Consider the following 6,766-nt stretch of genomic DNA (forward strand, 5'->3'; position numbering starts at 1 on the left):
AGATCTCTTTACTGTGATGTATGGCTTCGGTTCCTGGGGTTATCACAACACAACCCCCAAGTTGCCTGTGCATAAAACACTCCAGTTAACAATGCAAAGAGGTTAACTCCCCAAGATAACCTACCCTTTCCAGAGGGTTAAACCCAATGATAGACTTCTGTCAGCTGCCAAGGAGCTATTAAGGATTCCAACAGTTTTGTTTCAAAGGCAAAGCACAACGCAAAAGGGCAGTGAAAACTTCTTCAAACTGTCAACAAACCCTACTTGGGATGTGGCTCACAGGTAAAGTAATTTGGGGAGCTTTAGGACTATTATCACAACGGCCGGTGCTCTCAGAAGCAGACAGCCACTAATGACCCTGGGAAGAAAGCGATCATAAAACATTTCACGGCAGGCCCTGGGATCTATAAATCGCACGACATCGCACAACTGCTTCCCACTTAGAAAATTGCTAGTTAAGGGACCGCTGCTTAATGAAAAAGGATCCATCTCAGTTTTACATTTGATGGATGGAACATTGAATGTCAGCTCTGGACCCCTTCAGCGTTCCTGAAGACTAGGAAACCTACTAACGTCTCTCTCTCTCTTTTTTTTTTTCCTTCGCACAGATTTGTCAAAGAAGGTCATTATCTGCCCTGTGAGAGAAAGCAATGACTTCTGGAGAGAGGGAAAAAACAGACATCCCTCCTCAGGTCTTTCATGGCCAATTTATCTCTGCCTGAGAAGCCTCTCTCCTAGTCTATAATGTCCTTAGAAAATTGGCAATGCATAAAGCCCAGTCAATTCGGGAACTTTCATTTCACAGCGGGTCACAGCAAGGAGGTTCAACGTTACTAAGAGACGTTTATTCTTTTAGGCACAAAGAGAGGGGCTCCGCCAGAGCTTCCCTCTGGTTACAACTCCACAAAATGGCTTCCGTTCCTGAGGGATTTTTAGCCCGCTTTGGGCTTTCTGTGCCTGTAAGGCGTCTCTGAAGGCCTGCACAAAATAATACGAGAGGACGCTGCCGCGTGTAGATTTCAGAAGACCAAACAATTTAGTTGTGGGGCTGGGTCTCCCACCACTGAAAGCCTGGTGCCATTTTTGAGAGACCTCTTCTCACTTTTTGAAGAGGCGGTGAAGACGGTGCCAGAAAGTCCTTTGCGTGGTTAGGCTTTGTGGGCCAGTTAAGCCTACTTCTAGACTTACATCATACGAAGTCCACAAAGAGTAGATTGAACAAAAACCAGCCCAGACTTCTGAATGGGTCATTCGTGATACCTTCATAAATTAATGTTTATGGAGATTCTCAGTCATCTAGGTCAGAGCTGTCCCAAAGATGCTTTTTCACCAGGCAACTGGACTACCAGCAAAGATTGGGGGGGGGGGGAAGAACTAAAACACATCAAGGAAGCCCTCAGTACGTGTGGCTATCCCAAGTGGGCCTTCATCACATCTCAAAAGAAGCCCAACAGGAGCTCCTCCGTAACAGATGAAGAGAACAATAAACGAAGCAACATAGTTATTCCATACGTTGCAGGAATAATGGAAAAACTCAGAAGGATCTTCAGGCAACACAAAATACATGCACACTTCAAAGCCATGAATACACTAAGGCAAAAGCTTGTCCATCCCAAGGATAAAACACCCAGTCGCAAACTGAGCAATGTGGTATATGTAGTACAATGCAATGAACCATGTGTAGAAGTGTAGGATGAGAAACAGTGGTTGGAAACTGATCAAGGAATGAATTAAAGAGAAACTTCCTGACAGTGAGGACAATCAACCAGTGGAACAGCTTGCCACCAGAAATCGTGGGTGCTCCATCAAAGGAGATTTTAAAGGAGAGACTAGATCAGGGGTAGTCAACCTTGGCTCTTTTATGACTCATGGACTTCAACTCCCAGATTTCCTGAGCCAGCCATAAAAGAGCCAAGGTTGACTACCCCTGGACTAGACAATCACCTGTCTGAAATGGTATAGGTTCTCCTGCTTGAGCAGAGGGCTGGGCTAGAAGACCTCCAAGGTCCCTTCCAGCTCTATTCTATTCTAGATCTGTACATTGGGGAAATAAAACAACCACTTCATAAACATAGGGCACAACACAGGAGAAACAAACCCATCAGGATAAGAGTCTGCAGTCCATCTGCATTTAAAGGACAAGGGGTACTCTTTTGAAGACAGCAAAGTCTACATTTTGGAGGACCACTGGTTTGAAAGAGGGGTCAAAGAGGCTGTCTAGGTCAAAATTGAACAGCCCTCCCTCAACAGAGGGGGAGGGATATGACACCATCTTTCCCCAGTCTACAACACAAGCCCTTTCAGCAGCTCCAAGAAGGCTCCACACCCATTTGCACCATTCAGGTGACCCTGAGGACACAGATAAAACCTCCAAGTGGCCTCAACAACTCTCCAAAAGAAGGCAAATGACCAGCTGACTGCAAGGAGTATAAATCCTTCCATTTCCCCACCGTCCAGTCAGAGCGGAAGAAGCTGCTTGGATGAGAAGAGAAATGGCTTTCAAAGAAAAACAAGGAAGTCCAGTTGCCTCCCAAAAAAGCACCTTTGGTATTCATAAATTAAAGAGCATCGCAATCTATCAGCTTATGCTAAATAGTTGTAGATGGATTTATAAATTCTAATTGATGGCCCAGTCTTCAGATTTTGCAGAGAAGAAGAAAAAAACCTGTCCCCTATGTTTTTATTTCTTTATGGGTGATGGAAAACCATTTGATATGGGATTGAAAGTATAAAGTTTGATATCTGTCTGCCTCTCAGTCATACAGATGTTGAACTTTGGCCCTATTGTATTCATTTAATCTTTGATTGTTACTTTTTATATGTTGCTTACTCAATACTAGCCGCTACGCATGTTGCCTTGACAAATTTGATAGTGTTTGTCTGATATTACGCATTTTGCTGGCCCTTGTTTTAGTTTGCAAGGAAAGCAAGAAATTCTAAACTACACAAAAAGCAGAAAGCAACAGAGACGTTAACTTGGGTTTCCATGGAATCCGGTACAGTACAAATCACAATCAAATTAATTTGAAGTAAGCTAGAGAAAGTTTAGGCCAAGAGAAACAATATTCGCCCCCAAATGATTAGAGTTCTCCAAGTTTTCATATAATGACCTGCCATAAAGAATGTACTAAAATATATCCTGACCCTCTTTTTCTTTTCAGCAATCAGCATTTTGCTAACAAATGCAACAACAGACATGTTTGTTTTGATGTATAGCTGTGTGACATATTATAAATATTACATCACATAACTGCAGAGAATGTCACTCAATGAGGATTTTTTCCCCCCCAGAAAAGCATTAAATGAAGCATAGAGTTTTGCCTCCTTTAAGGAGCTCCTTGTGCTTAAATGATTAATAGGCTACGCATTGTCAGGAAAATGTCCTTAAAATGAAAAACAGTAAACTACAAAGATATCATTCATTTTTTAAGGAATTCTGCGGTGAAAATGGCTCATAAATTATACTCTGAAACCACCATTTTGGATCTTAGTGCTTTGCAGTTTAAGGTTAAGGTGACGTGAAGATATTTAGCCAAAATGCAGAGATTGGCATGTGCAGGCATATATTCGAATGCACATAAATCTCTAGACTATAGGTTTAATTTTAAAAAAAAATATATCTGAAACCCCAAAAATGGAATAGTCATTATAGCTCATGTGCAGAGCACAAATGAAACAGCCAAGTCTCCCTTTCCAGATTTGAACTGCATCACTTGTTGCAAGACATTATTGTACAGATCACATATCTTATTCTATAAAATAATATAATTATCTTCTTGGATGCAGCTGCTCAGAATAACTGTGTGATATGCCTGAAGTAGTATTTATTCCCCTCATGCTAGTAGATAGCACAGATGTGCTGGGATCCCAAGTCTGGTTCAAAGGCCGATTCAGAATAACAGATTCAGAATAACAGAGAGAGGGAAGAGACTTTGGAGGTCTTCTAGTCCAACCCCCTGCTCAGGCAGAAGGCCCTATTCCATTTCAGAAAAATGGCTGTCCAGTCTCTTCCTGAAAACTTCCAGTGCTGGAGCGTTCACAGCTTCTGGAGGCAGGTAGTTCCACTGGTTAATTGTCCCATCTGTGGGAAAATGCCTCTTTAGTTCCAGGTTGCTTCTCTCCTTGATTAGTTTCCATCTGTTGCTTCTTGTCCTGCCTTCTGGTGCTTTGGAGAATAGCTTGGCCCCCTCTTCTTTGTGGTAGCCCCTCAAATACTGGAATCCTGCTATCATATCACCCCAAGCCCTTCTTTTCATTAAACTAGACCAGGTGTAGGCAATCTTGGCTCTTTTATGACTTGTGTACTTCAACTCCCAGAATTCAGCTTGGCTGGTTCAGGAATTCTGGGTATTGAAGTCCACAAGTCATAAAAGAGCCAAGGTTGCCTACCCCTGAACTAGACATAACCCAATTCCAGCAACCGTTCTTAGTATGTTTATGCCTCCAGTTCCTTAATCATCTTTGTTGCTCTTCTCTGCACTCTTTCCAGAATCTCAACGTCTTTTTTATGTTTTGGCAACCCAAACTGGATGCAATATTACCAAGGCTTTATACAGTGGTACTGACACATCACGTGATCTTGATTCTTTCCCTCTGTTAATAAAACATTTTTGGGTTTTGGATTCATCCCTGGACCTTCTTCTCCAAACGCAAATCTTAATTCAGAATTTGATTTCCCCAAATTAATTCATAATTTCCCCTGGAAATCAGAACTGGGATATTTTCTCTCAAAACTAGGAAGTGTTTCCTGACAAATAATTGCTTTTGTGCTCCCAACTTTCCTTCGTTCATTCCCTGAAACAAGCAATTTGAAACTGGCAAGCAAAGTCACAGGTTTTGTACAAATGCGGTCCGAGAACCTTGTTACGAATTATGGATTATCTATATATCTTTTTTTTTTAAAAAAAGTTACCTTTATATATTTTATGATACAATAATTGTGAAAAAGATAACATTCAGCACAGAAGCAAACTTGAGTTTTGACACTTGCAACATTTCATGAAAAGGGCAATAATACCCTTTTTAAAATAATAATAATAATAATAATAATAATAATAATAATAATAATAATAATAATAATAATAATGATGATGATGATGATGATGATGATGATGATGATGATGATGATGACGACTGCAAAAAGTAATTAGCAATTAGAATGGATTCCTCTCTGCATAAGTGTGAAGAATTTTTGTCTGTTTCTTCTACAAAATGATAAATGCATAATATCTGAGACGTGCTTGCAAGCAAGAATTGTGCAAAGACCCAGAAGAATAGCTACAGGATCAAGAATGTTATGAATACGGCTGATCCTCTATTTACAACAGTTTGCTTCGTGGCCGTTCAAAGTTACAACGGCAGTGAAAAAGGTGACTTATAACCATTTTTCACACTGCACCATCCCCATGGTCACGTGATTTACATTTGGATGCTTGACAATGACTCACATTTATGACAGTGTCCCGGGGTCACATGATCGGTCCCACTTAATGGTGGCAAGAAAGGTCATAAAATGGAGAGAAACTCACTTAACCAAGGTCTCACTTAGCTACAGAAATTTTGCGCTCACTTGTATATGAAACTAGCTGGGTTTTTCTTTCTGTCTTAGCTATTATTAAATCCCCAAATGTGATGGGCGAAGGGGTGAAGGATGGATATGGAACATAAAGAAGAAAGAGGTGCTGTTGAAAGATGTGAATTTCTGCATTTTCAAACACAAGGATCCTACCCAAGCCTTCTTGCGTCCTACCTGTAAACATTCTGGGCAACCTGGAATTAAGAAGAAATTTCCTGACAGTGAGAACAATTAACCAGTGGAACGGCTTTGCCTCCACAAGTTGTGGGTGCTCCTTCACTGGAGGTTCTTAAGAAGAGATTGGACAACACATTTGTCTGAAATGGGGATAGGGTCTCCTGGTTGAGCAGGGGGTTGGATTAGAAGACTTCCAAGGTCCCTTCCAACTTTTATTATTCTGTTACTCCTGCCCCTTTGAGAGATCTAACGAAAAGTATAGCAAACTCTAGAATAGTCTTACACCATTTGACATTCCGCCCCAAAGCCGTCTCTCATTGCTGAACATCACACTGAATGTCATCAGAAACTGTCAGGAACAAAGAATCAGGACCTCCCGTTAAACTTCATTTAAGTGAATTTATTGCTTGTGCCCATACTTCAACTAAAGTTCAACCCTAAATTGGCACCGGATAAGGGCCAACGGAATTCAAGAGGGCTTGGACTTAGCAGGGCTCTTCAAATTTGTCCCTTTTATGACTTGTGGACTTCAACTCTGAAGTCCTCAAGTCATAAAAGGGCCAAATTTGAAGACCCCCTAACTTAGAGCATTTGTGGAAACATAAAGATTCTAGGCTGATTCCTCTCTTGACTCCACCCCTGGCTCTGCATGCTCTTCTCCTACAGAAACAATGGTGGGTCCCACGGCGGTTTCTTGAAGATAGTTTAAGACCGTGAACAATTCATGTCCATCTTATGGCTCTGTTTTTGGAAGACCTAAGAACACACTGAAAGCATGCTGCTAACATTTCAAAAAACATGTGAGAATGGGAAACTGGGATAGTCACCCCCCCCAAATTATATAATTTAATATCTCAGGCAACAAAAAAAGACCTTAGCCTTGACCACGACTTTAAAAGCTGAAAACGTGATGGGGTGGGGGAAGAGAAAATAATCAACTTCTACAATACAACCTCACCCCCAGGCACAACGAAGCATGCAAATTCAATAGACATGAAATTTCGAACTGTTTGT

The sequence above is a fragment of the Vipera ursinii genome (genome assembly GCF_947247035.1).
Source record: "Vipera ursinii genome assembly, contig: scaffold_236, whole genome shotgun sequence".
NCBI classification, from domain to species: domain Eukaryota; kingdom Metazoa; phylum Chordata; class Lepidosauria; order Squamata; family Viperidae; genus Vipera; species Vipera ursinii.